The following is a 13,821-nucleotide window of genomic DNA, read 5'->3' on the forward strand; positions in this document are numbered from 1 at the left end:
TTATCAGCTGTTTACAAACCACGGTTGCCCGTCAAGAACTCTCCTTACGGAACAGAAAATGACGTAACCAACATACCGAAAATGAACGTAGAAACATCGCCTCGATCACGATTTTTTATTGACGACTAACCGGTTCCGATCTGCCCAGCAGATGATCTTCAGGTCTGGTGCCGCAAATTGCACATTGTCAAAAGTGGTACTAATGGGATAAAACATTTTGCTAACTCATTCGCACCACTGTTGAAAGACTGCTTGCTGCGGCGCCAGACCTGAAGATGATGTACACTATAGATCGAAACCGCCAATCGCCAATAAAAGAAATTGTTATTCAGACGGGGCTTTTTTCATTTATTAATAAACCAAACCCCAAGATCCCAAGATCACGAATTCTCTGACATGGTGTCAACTATCAAGTACTGATAATAGCTGGAACTGGTATTATTGTACCCACAGCTCAGGTTTAATTGGCAGCTTACGATGCTAATTCATTACACAATCGCTTCCTCTTTCACGAATTTTATTTACGAGTGCCCGATACGGGAGAATGGTGTTCCCATTTCATAGCTATTGCAGCGAACGTCCCAGTGTCGTTACGCCTTCCCGTTAAAGCCCAGCCATACTTGTCGCTCCCACAATAACTTCCAGAATTGCGGTGCAAGATGGACGCTATAGAAATGATTTCTTGGTGTATGTGAGGACATCAAATTCACACTACTGTACAGTCGTTACGCTACCCGATAAGGGCTGCTGAGCTATTGTCGCAAGGATATAGTCACGGAATGGCGCGACTGAATAGTTTGGGGAAAGAAGCTGGTTATGACGTAGCGAATCTACTAATCTTTAATGGCTGCTGAAGAACGCAATAAGGAGCCGACTGTTGTTCCGTACTTTACTGTTCCTATAACACTCCTGAATGGCTGTTCGCAAGTTTACTACGACCTGGTAATATCATTCTTCGTAAAAGTTTCGTAGAAGCAACTTCTTTCAGGTTTTTGTGATAAGTTGGAATAGTGGGGCTTAGAACCGCAAAATGTCCATCGAGGTGTTTTACTGAAAGGAAATACATCAAGATTTTTTAATTGGTGCATGACGTTCAATTAATGCTCGCTGCGACAATAGGCTGCTGCGAAAAACGTTAGAGTGAAAGTAACTTGTGCCTGATGTGTAACTAACAAATAACAGATCGATGAAACTTGGACCATACATAGAAAGCAATACTACGATGTGGTGAAGAAGGTTACTCAAAGAAATACGCAGTGAGGTGAACAGAAATTCCAGTTTTATTCAATGACAATAATTATACTTAAGTCACCACCATTCATGATTGACCCCTGGAAACTATAAACGGAAGGAGTCAATCTTAACAAGATGCATGATCACTACGGGCTGCAATTCTTGCTCTGTAATGTTGCCCAGAAGGATGGTAACGAGTTATTGTGGTAGGGCGTTCCATACCTCCACTACAACTGTTGAAAAGCGCTCCATGGACATTGTGAACGTGCCGGAATACGTCTTCACAAACCACCACGCACGTGCTCTATGGGATTCAGATCGGGGGAACTGGCAGGCCAATCCATTTGGCGAATATCCTCCCGTTCCACGAGCTCATCCACCTACGCCCTTCGATGCGGTGAGGGCAGATACATTACGTCGGGTGCGCGGAAAGGTGTCCCGGCAGCAGAGCCCGAAAGCGAAACGAGCGACACCTGAGGTGTCCGATGCGAGGAGAGAGACACTCAGCGCCCGCTAGATCCCGAGACAGTAGCCTAAAGATGACTGATCGTAGACAAAAGAGCCTTCAGCTGTTCGCGAACTGCGGCCAGCTCCTCCTGCGTCCATACAGAGCATGCAGACATCCTATCCATCACGGCACGACTAACTTAAGCAGTGAACTGTAAAAGCACACAGAGATATCTAAATATGCAACTTGCTACCATCGTGTCGTGTCTGACACCTTCAAGAGCTGTACAGCTAGCCGTTCAAAAGAAGTGACACCTATGCTACAAATTGCCTAACTCTACACTTTACAGTTACAAAAATGCAAGATTACACTTGTCAAATAGAAAAACACGAACGAAATTTAATAATTGAACTACTAGGAAAGCACCGAAAGAGCTAAATATGTAACTTACTGCTGAGAAGGTGCTCAACAGGCGACAGCTGGAATCAGACTGACTTACCACGCAGAAACTAAAGGTTACTTGCTCTTCACAACAAACAAATGAATGACAGCTGCGCTACAGACTGAATGAATTGACAAAATTCAAAGGGCTCTAAGCACTATGGTACTTAATATCTGAGGTCATCAGTCCCCTAGACTTAAAACTACTTAAATATAACTAACCTAAGGAGATCACACACATCCATGCCCGAGGCAGGATTCGAACCTGCGACCGTAGCAGCCGCGCGCTGCCGGACTGAAGCGTCTAGAACCCCTCGGCCACAGCGGCCGGCAATGAATGTATACACTACTGGCCACTAAAATTGCTACACCACGAAGATGACGTGCTACATATGCGAAATTTAACCGACAGGAAGAAGATGCTGTGATATGCAAATGATTAGCTTTTCAGAGCATTCACACAAGCTTGACGCCGGTGGCGACAACTACAACGTGCTGACATGAGGAAAGTTTCCAACCGATTTCTCATACACAAACAGCAGTTGACCGGCGTTGCCTGGTGAAACGTTGTTGTGATGCCTCGTGGAAGGAGCAGAAATGCATACCATCACGTTTCCGACTTTGATAATGGTCGGATTGTAGCCTATCGCGATTGCGGTTTATCGTATCCGACATTGCTCCTCGCGTTGGTCGAGATCCAATGACTGTTAGCAGAATATGGAATCGGTGGGTTCAGGAGGGTAATACGGAACGCCGTGCTGGATTCCAACGGCCACCTATCACTAGCAGTCGAGATGACAGGGATCTTATCCACATGGCTGTAACGGATCGTGCAGCCACGTCTCGATCCCTATATCAACAAATGTGGACATTTGCAAGACAACAACCATCTGTAGGAACAGTTCGACGACGTTTGCAGCAGCATGGACTATCAGCTCGGAGACCATGGCTGGGGTTACTCTTGACGCTGCATCACAGACAGGAGCGCCTGCGATGGTGTACTAAACGACGAACCTGGGTGCAAGAATGGCAAAACGTCATTTTTTCGGATGAACCCAGGTTCTATTTACAGCATCATGATGGTCGCATCCGTGTTTGGCGACATCGCGGTGAACGCACATTGGAAGCGTGTATTCGTCATCGCCATACTATCGTATCACCCGGCGTGTTGGTATGGGGTGCCATTGGTTACACCCCTCGTTCACCTCTTGTTCGCACTGACGGCACTTTGAACAGTGTACATTACATTTCACATATGTTAGTGACCGTGGCTCTACCCTTCATTCGATCCCTGCGAAACCCTACATTTCAACAGGGTAATGCACGACCGCATGTTGCAGGTCCTGTACGGGCCTTTCTGGATACAGAAAATGTTCGACTGCTGCCCTGGCCAGCACATTCTCTAGATCTCTCACCAATTGAAAACGTCTGGTGAATGGTGGCTCGTCAGAATACGCCAGTCACTACTCTTGATGAACTGTGGTATCGTGTTGAATCTGCATGGGTAGCTGTACCTGTACACGCCGTCCAAACTCTGTTGGACTCGATGCCCAGGCGTATCAAGGCCGTTATTACGGCCAGAGGTGGTTGTTCTGGGTACTGATTTCTTAGAATCCATGCAGCCAAATTGCGTGAAAATGTAGTCACATTAGTTCTAGTATAATATATTTGTCCAATGAACACCCGTTTATCATATGCATTTCTTCTTGGTGTAGCAATTTTAATGGCCACTAGTGTACTTTGCGGTTATAAAACGCCAGATTATACCGTTTGAACAAAAATCATGGAACAATAAGAAAGCACACAAGGAGATAAATACGTAACTTGCTGGTCTGTAGGTGCGTAACAGACGTGAGTTAGAAGTGCACAGGCTTCTGACCTCACAATCATTCAATACAGTACACTCACCAGAAAGGTTATTGCTTCTCCATGTGCAGCTTTCAGGAGTGTATTCCGTCCTGACTTCATTTTTTTATGGATGACAAAGTGCGATCGAATCGGGCAGCGCAGGTGGAGGAGCTCTTTGAACGAGAGGATATGCGACGCTGGCCCACCCGGTCGTGCGACTTGAATCCCACGTAGCTCGTGTGGGATGCGTTGGAGAAACGTACTGAAGCAGACCACGTGCAGCAGCGACCTTTCAGCAGTTGTCATCGGCGTTCGTGGGGGACTGGAGCGATCTGCCACAACAACTCCATACCAGGCTTGTGCCAGCGAGGCAGCACGTTGGGGAGCGTGCGTTGGCGTCCGTGACCTTACACACCCTGTTAAGAACACTGTACCGCCGTTTTTCATCTTCAGGAGACCATCAAGGATCACTGTGACTTTTGAGAAATTGTTGTTTATTAACAAAAGCGTCATTTCTGTTCAACTCATTACATAATTCTTTCAATTACCTCCTGTAGTATACTCTAGCAGTTCTTTCTATGTATGGTCCAAGTTCCTTCGAGCTATGTTACTTGCCACTGACAGGTCACACAAAAGTTGCTTTCGTCCTTTATTTTAGCACACCAGTGCCTTTGTTGCGCAGCTTGTTCAGTGAAAATCAAATAAACGCTACGACGAATTTATTTACAGATTTATCAATTAAGGAAAAATATAGAAAGATTCGAAATTAACGTCCCATCAACGATGAGGTAATATGAGAGTGAGCAGACATTCCCAACTGGGAAAGGATGTGTCAGTGTATCGGTCGCGTAGTTTTCCCTGCCTGCCTAAGCGGCTCACAAGCACCAATAAAAGGTTAATCTGTATGACGTATCGCGGATGTGTGGCACCGTTAGCCTGAATATGCACGACCTTTCACGTACTTCGTCAGTGAATAAACAAAATAAAACAATGCATCCTTTTTCCTTTCCTGTTTCGCTTCGACTTTTTACATTAAATTTCTATACTCCTTTCAACCGCAAACACCTCTTTTATTCATTTTTCAGTTTTTTTTAAAGTTTTTTACCAGTTATCTGAAAGCGTTTTTTGTAGTACGTTTACAGTTACACTTATTTCTGTTACGCTTAGTAGACCATCAGGAACGAAGTGATCGAATTAAAATGGTTGTAAGACAGGGATTTAGTCTTTCGCCCCACTCTTCAAGCTACAAATCGAAGAAGCAACGACGGAAAGCAACGACGGAAATAAAAAGTTCAAGAGGCGGATTGGAATTCAGGGCGAAAGAATATCAATGATAAGATTCGATGATGACATTGCTATCCACAGTAAAAGTGAAGAAGAACTACAGGATCTGTTGAATCAAACGAACGGTGTAAAGAGTACGGAATATGGACTGAGAGTAAATCGGAAAAATACTAACTCAATAAGAAATAGCAGAGATTAGAACAGGGAGAAAAATTACATAAAAATTGGTGATCACGAAGTAGACGAATCTGAGGAATTGTGATATACAGCAACAAAATAACGTGTGGCACACGTAGCAAGGAGGACATAAAAATCATAGTGGCGCTGGCAAAATGGGCATTCCTGGCCAAGAGAAATTTTCTAGTATCAGCAATTAATTGAGGACGCTGGTTGAAAGAACTACTCTGAGATGTAAAGGTTGCTTTGCATATCCATCATACCCCACTGTTCCCTAGGCCTGTTTAGAGAAATTCATCAGTCTTTCACGAAAAAATCGTAAACTTCATTAATGAAAAGGATGGACAAGTCGCACTCACAAAGGAAAACTAAGATGTAGATCGAATTTCAACTGATTACAACGCAATCGTACTATGTTAGAAGCAACCATAAAATACGGGAAGTGGCTATAAGTGCAAATAATATTCTAAGTCCTTCTGGTTAATTAATATTGGGATCAGATTAACTGGAGAATGATTCTGAACATTAACGTCGATTTTATATCACTACGATCCATGGCACTTAGCGTTGTCGACACAAAGCTTTAGATTGAGAAACACGCAGTACAGCTACTGACAGGTTGATTTTAGACCCGAAAACCTGCATTATTTAGTCTTAAAACCAATAGGCATTGGTTTATTTCACCATGACTGTTAAAAGATAACAATAAAATTCACTGATCAGTTAGGTGCATATCATGGAAGAAGGAGTGTTCTATCGCAAAATCACAAACAATGACCCGATCATAGTGTTTAGAGTAAAATTAAGGGTAGAATGCTACGGCGAGTTTCATGAAACAAAGAGTGCAGAGCCGGCCGCGGTGGTCTAGCGGTTCTAGGCGCTAAGTCCGGAGCCGCGCGACTGCTACGGTCACAGGTTCGAATCCTGCCTCGGGCATGGATGTGTGTGATGTCCTTAGGTTAGTTAGGTTTAAATAGTTCTAAGTTCTAGGGGACTGATGACCACAGATGTTAAGTCCCATAGTGCTCAGAGCCATTTGAACCATTTGAAAGAGTGCAGAGGGAAAACTTCACTTTTTTGAAAACATTCCTACACCACTCTGAGTCTTGTTTTCCCCTACAACAGAAAGGGAATATGAAACAAAAGCAAGGATAAAGGATAGGTAACTCCTTGGATAAAGGTATCTTGTACTAGGAGGAGAGATCTCCGACGAATTGATAAGACAAGCTGTAGTCACGAGCTGAAACCAGTTATTGTTAAATACTCTTCTGTTATTAAAAAAGTTAAACAATCGAAAAATAACCCAAAATTTGGACCAATAATAAACAAGCAATAAACAATGGCGACTGAAATGAAGCTGAATGGTACAGAAAACAGTTCTGAGTGAAAAGCTGACACTACCAAGTCAATGACCACCAAATTCTGGTATAACTTCCTCACAGTCGCAGCAAATAATGCAACCATGAATACATTGCAGGCAAAAAAATTTTCTTCAGCAGACACCAGACTTTAGTTTAAAACATACATTCTCTATGGAGATTAGAAAATTCATGAGGTCAGTAAAATGTGGAGCTATGTTTCTAGCAGAAATTTAAAATAATGTGCTGACTTCGTAGGATTAGAGCTAAGCCCTCTTTTTAATCAATCTTGACTTACTTGATTTACTGAAAGAAATATGGCGTAAAAACAGCCATCTACAAAACAAGAAATAAGAAATAAAAATTACTGATTTCTTTCATTCCAGTTTCTTCAAAGGTGTTTGATGAAATGGTCAACGGCAGAACACTCATTCGTTTAATAGAGAAGAGCTTGTTAACTGCTTCTCAGTTTGACTGTCGTAAAATATTATCCGCAGAACAATACAGGTATCAAAAGTGAAGAGCTGGTAGAGTTAAATAAGAAAAATTGTCATGATCATATATTTTCCGAACATTCCAAAGGTTTTGATTGTGTTGGTCACAAAATCTAGTTATGGCATTGACGACATACCTCTTCCATGAAAAAAAGGAGAGGGTCTCATTGGCAGACTTTAACGAGCATGAATGTAATCTCAAAATGAGGAGACATTATGTAATTATAGGGTCGCACAGAGATCGGCACTGGATATACAGGTATTTCCATCATGCATAAATGATCTTCCGATTAATTTAGAGGTGTAAAACATGTAATGCCTCGTGACACAAGCATAACCGAGGATCCCCATTCAACTATAACAGACACAGCTCATTTGATATCCAAACAGGTTTAAAATTTGTGCAAAACTAATAGTCTTAGTCTTAATCATGGAAGACTTATATTGTGCTGATTCAGACAAGTGGCAATGACGTGTTTGCACCAGAAGTTGACATTAAAGGTCACAAACCAAGCGAAACTCACTGTGTAAAATCCCTTGCGATCCATATGGGTAACAAATTAATCAAGATCCTCAGTTCAGCATCAGGTTGGATTCATTACGACCGAGAAGCATTTGTTCGGGATTTTCAGCAAAAGGAGCTGCACTGACTTTGTCATTGGTTTCCATTCCAACCACAATAGTCAGCACAAAAAAGCCTTTGTCAGCTTGGCAATTAAACCTCTGATTAAGCTCCTATTGTCAAAATCTCAGCATGAATCTGAGCTGCATACCATCAACTACATTCCAAACATGAATAACTACCTCATCATGATTTTGGTATAATTTACAATAAAATAGTAGCCAAATACAAAAATGGCTCTGAGCACTATGGGACTTAACATCTGAGGTCGTCAGTCCCCTAAAACTTAGAACTACTTAAACCTAACTAACCTAAGGACATCACACACATCCATGCCCGAGGCAGGATTTCGAACCTGCGACCGTAGCGGTCGCACGGTTCCAGGCTGAAGCGCCTACAACCGCTCGGCCACCCCGGCCCGCTAGCCAAGTACACCGCCGATAAAAAATCGATACACAAAGGAGGAGTTGTGAAACATTACCGAAAGTTGGTAGGCGTGTTTCGACATCTGAAAGATAATGTCTACTAAATTTTGTGCCATTCGAATAAGAGTAGCTCTAGTAGCACCACTACGATGATACGAATTAGGTTTGCTTTACATGCACGCTGTAGCGGTCGCTAGCGCTAGTTACCTTTAAGTAGTGAGTTGGTGTTACCCAAGAACACCTGTAAGGTGACCCCATTATCGACTTGCCACTGACTTTGAACGAGGACGTGTAATAAGGCTTCTGCGGTATAGCGCAAACACTTGGCAGGAATGTAGCTACTGTACATGATTGCTGGCAGTACTGGCACTACCGAGAAGGAAGATCATAGTATTCGGCGTACGGCTCTGTCGCACCATATTGTATCTGTAGCAGCACTTGCTGCATTTGAGCAGCACTTGGGACCACAGTGACACAACGAACTGTTACTAATAGATTACTTCAAGAAGAGCTTCGAGACAGACTCCCCGTAACGTGCATTCCATTGACCCCAAATCGCCACCACTAGCGATATCAGTGGTGTCAAGAAATAGCTCACTGGAGGCAGTGTGGAAGTCTGTTTGTTTTCTCAATGAAGGCCGTATGTTGGTAGAAAGAGATCAACTGAGGACCTGCAACCAACTTGCCTGCGTACTAGACACAGTCAGCCTACTGCTGGAGTTATACTGTAGTCTGCAGTGCGATTTCCTATGACAGCAGGAACACTCTCGTGATTATACCACGCACTCTGTCTGCAAATTTCTACGTCAGCCTAGTGTTTCGAGCTGTTGTACTATCATTCATCAACAGCATTCCAAGGGATGTTGTCCAACAAGAAACGCCCGCCACACACCCCTTTTGCAACCCAAAATGATATAAAGAGTGTCGTCAGATTCCCTTAACCTGCTCGATCACCACGTCTGTCTCCAATCGACGACATATGAGATTTCATCGGACGACAACTCATGCATCATCCACAACCAATATTAACTGTCGCTGTACTGACCGACTAGGTGCCACAAGTATGTCACTCCATCACACAAACTGACAATCCGGCACATGTACAGCACAACGCATGCACATTCAACGTTATGTTGGTTATACTGGTTATTAATGTTTGATCATTTCACATTTTCAATGGCTTTTATGACGGTTACATTAACCTGTGATATTGTAATATTGATCACTTCAATATGTTACCTACACAAATGTACTCCCAAAAGTTTAATATACTACACCAAATATTTTTTGATGTACCGATACATTTCCCATCAGTTTATATTTGTTTACCATATTACAGCGAAATCGGTACTACAATGGCATTAGTTTTTGAAGAGTATAAACTTATGTTTCTTTTCAACTATAAATAGTCTTGTTGGTATCTTTATTAGTGGTGTGGACAGAAGGAATATTTATCATAAATCAAGTATTTACATATTTGCGGCTTATGCTATTTTGGCACAGCGGAAGGCGGCTCGATATCAGATGTGAACAGGTCGCTTTTGAAATGAAGGACATGGCCGAAAAATTTAGTTTTACTTCCTATCTAATCGAAAACGAGCGTAGCATTCCAGTCATGACCACGCATACGAGGATGCTTCGAAAGAGGAGAAAGGAGGACGTGTGGACCTGCTGGAGCAGATGGAAATTTTTTATCATCTGAAGTCTTCTCATATTACTAAGGTCAATGAGCTGGTGGCGATAAAAAGCCCCCAGTACTGGCAGCCGTTTAAAAACTACCATGTTGCCAAGTGAGGAACTCACTGTATGTGAGAGGAAGTTGGTCTGTGGGTTTTATTTATTGTTATTTCATACCCCTCCCCCATGTGGGGTGGACTGCCAGCAGTACAATTCTCCACTCTTCATCGGAGAGCATTCTTAAAAATGTAACAAAGCTGCGAGAAAGAAGACTGTTTTTGTTTTTTGTTTTAAATTAGGAAGATTAATGATAGACAGCTAAGAAAGACGAAAAATATATAAAAATTAAGAAAAACACAACTGCAATGTGGTGATATTGTTCTATAAAAAAGCAATGGATCACTGCACTTTCACTTAAAATCTGAAGGACGTGTAATGGGTGAAAGGTATTGAGGGAGGAGAGAAACATGTTCCATAGGAATGAGCGGTACAGGTGAAAAGATGGTAGTCTTTTAGGCACTGAAACTATGGAAATGATAGATAGGAGTTGAGGCAGGTAGTAGGAACACAGACGGTGACAAAGAGAGTGAGAAGTAGGCTGCTGTGTGAGTATGGTAGTGGTTAGAGGAGGAAAGGGGCAGAGATGGATGGAGAGGGAAAAGGAGAGAAGAGGCCTCATGTGGACTGTAATAGGTGGGAGTTAAAGCTAGAAGGATAGATAGATATGGAGGCAGATCTCATCGTCTGGGAGAGGGAGTTGCTTGAAGTTGCGATGAGACAGGATACGGAGTGTATGTGCAGACATAGGGACAGAGGAATGTGTTTGTGAAGGTTGAGTAAAGAGTTGGTGATCAGAGGGAACACAATGGAGTTATTCGAATCTAATCCGCGGATTTTGTAGGAGATGCAGAGGTGTTAGATGTGAGTGAGTCGGGGTGGAAATTTGATAAGATTGTAGAGGTTCCAAGTGGAGGAAGGTTAATCGATAATGAAACAAGGCAGAGGGCATGGCGTTTGAGGAATTGGAGGGACTCATAGAAGTTCGTGAGGAGAAGATCAATGCAGCATTTGCATAGCAGAGGTTGGATTGCGTCTAGCGTGTGAAAAGGCGTACTGCAAGAAGGATCTGGCATGAAGGATATTGTCGGGTTGTTGAAAATCAGGAGGTGGCTTCCAGTCTGCGCTTCTATGGAATCCCTGTCCACATTTCATTTGGTGCAGGAGTAGTTTTGGATAAGTCTTGGATAGAGATTGGGATAGCGTACTCCTGCAGATGGATTGTGTGTATTAAATTGTGAGGAGTTCAGGTAAGTGGTCACTTCCAATTAGTTTGGCGAGTACTGAAGTGAGACAACCAAGGAGGTTGGGAGATGCTAGGACGACGTCAGTGGTGGTTTTGCTTTCAGAACAGGGTAGTGTAGGGTGGGAATAATGTCACGTTGCACGGAGATGGTAAACTGACGCTTTCACTGGAGTCCTAAGGGGGATGTACTCTGGATGCTGAGGTGAGCTGCAATGGTATAGGTAGAAACGGTACAGTCTATGTGGGTGAGAAAATCATAGCGGTTTGGGCTGTTAGGTCAGATGTAGTAAGTCACACAGGTAATGATTTAGGTTTGGCAAAAGAGAGAAAGAATAAAATGTTCAGTGGGAGTATTGTATAAGGATTGTGGACAAACAGGGATATTGTTGTGGTGGCCAGTTGCAGCTCCAGTTCTGACTGGGGGAAGGGGTTTATCTCTGCAGTGGAGGGTATAGAGAAGGCTTCAGGTTGTGTGCTAATGTTAGAGGAACGTTTCATTTGTGTTGAGACAAGGAATGAGTTAAAAGATCATTATTGGTGGGTAGGGAGCTGATGTTGTGGTATACGATCTTGCAGTGCTGTCATACCTTATAAGGAAATGAGAGTGGTGTGTGTGGGTGAGAATTAGACGGGGCTTAGACTATGGTGTCCAGTGGATGATAATAATAAAGTAGACATGGTGGTGGGAGTAGGTGGCTTGGCTGTTGAGAAGGAAGATGGAATGGGCAGCAAGTGAGATTTATTGAAGGATGTGTGGAGGTTGGAGTGGATGATGTTTTTGGAGGATGATGGTCATGAATTTTATAAGGACATCAACGATGGTAATTGAACAGAGGGAATTTCTGATATGGATAGGGGTATCAATGAGATGGTTTAGGACAGCTATTTCTAGCTAAGTTGGTTGAGGCTTGGCTTTGCACTTTGTGTAATAGGTGGTGTGGGTGTCACTGCAGCCATTGCAGGTAGGAGGGGCTGCTAGCTTAGGGAGCTGTTTAAATAAATGGAAGTCTTTACAGTGTAGACAGGTGGGTAGGTTTCTACAATCTGCAGTTAGTTGATCATTGTAGCAAAGGCACTTTTGGCAGCAGTATGTCTGGGAAAGGGCTTTGAAAGGTCTGACGTTTTTGTGGTGGTGGTGTATCAAGTCTCCCTCTTGAAGTGAATATATCTACTGGAGTTGGATTCAGAAAACACGTGAATGCAGCTAGTGGAGCCATAATTACTTCGAACTGCTAAATTTGGTTTGTTGTTCCATTCAGATTCCACTTTCCTATCTGTGATCCCAAGACTGACTTTGGTAAGCACTGCTTTGATGGTGCGAGGACGGTGAGGAGGATGGGGTGGTGTACCAAGGGGCATTGTGTTGAGTGTTGTTAAGGAGGCTGGAGGGAAAGATGATTGTGGGATGGGGATGGTGGAATGTGACGTTGTTGAGGGCTACCTGACAATTGTGCAGACCCTTCAGCGCAGCAATTGTTGGTTGTTGCGGTGATGGTTGATAAATGGTGTTTGTGGTGTCATCTGAGGCAATAGTTGCTCGGCAAGCTGCTACGTGTGCCTCAGGAGTTGTGGCTGGAAGAGAAAAGACAATGGAAGCTGGGGACAATGAATCATGTGTTGCTGCTGTGTAAGGGAGGATACTACACTTAAGGAAGGATAGATGTAGGAGTATGGCTGAGGGGTCGTGCTCCAGTGGTGACAGTGGGAGCAGGAGAAGGAGAGGTACAGGTAATAGTTGCTGCGGGATGATGCATGACGACGGACAGTTATGGGCGCCGTTGATCGGTGTGAGCGGTCGCCGAAGCGACGCTGGAACGCGGTGACAAACTGTGGTGGAGTTGTGGACAATGAGGATGTCTCCGATGTGACAGGGATGGGAGCAGCTACGTCGGTGGTGATACAGTGACGATGACCAACAGCAGCAGTAGCACAACAAAGAAGATCGAATGGCAACAGTGACGGCAGCAGCGGCGGCGAGATGGGAACGGCGGTAGTGACGAAGCACACACACAAAGTAAAAGTTTCGATGACACAAATAAACACGGAAGGAAGATTCGATGACGCAATAAACGCTGAAGGAGTACTCGATTATGCAAATAACACTCACAAGAAAATTTCGACGACACAAGCAAACTACAGTGACGAACAAGTATGGACGGAAAACATAGGAGAGTGACCCCCACTAGTACATGCAATACAGAAACCAGCGACAAGCGGACAAATGCTTGACAATACTTTAGCTTGTTGCACTGTTGGTACGCAGATTCGCCTATCATATTTGATCCACCCTCGTCCCATATGGGTGGAGGGTGGGCAGGGAGGGTGGGCTGGTAGCCCTACCGACAACTCGTTCTTCAGCTAGTCTAACTTTCCTCTAACTTAGAAGCTAAAACAGAAACCCCTCCAATGTGTATCTGTTCCATACTAATACTAAAACTGTGCAAACCATCGTGTCTATCCGTCTGAACACTGTAACCTCCAAAACTACTAGACGACTTTTCACAGGTTTTA

The sequence above is a fragment of the Schistocerca americana genome, chromosome 2 (assembly GCF_021461395.2).
Source record: "Schistocerca americana isolate TAMUIC-IGC-003095 chromosome 2, iqSchAmer2.1, whole genome shotgun sequence".
In the NCBI taxonomy this organism is placed as follows: domain Eukaryota; kingdom Metazoa; phylum Arthropoda; class Insecta; order Orthoptera; family Acrididae; genus Schistocerca; species Schistocerca americana.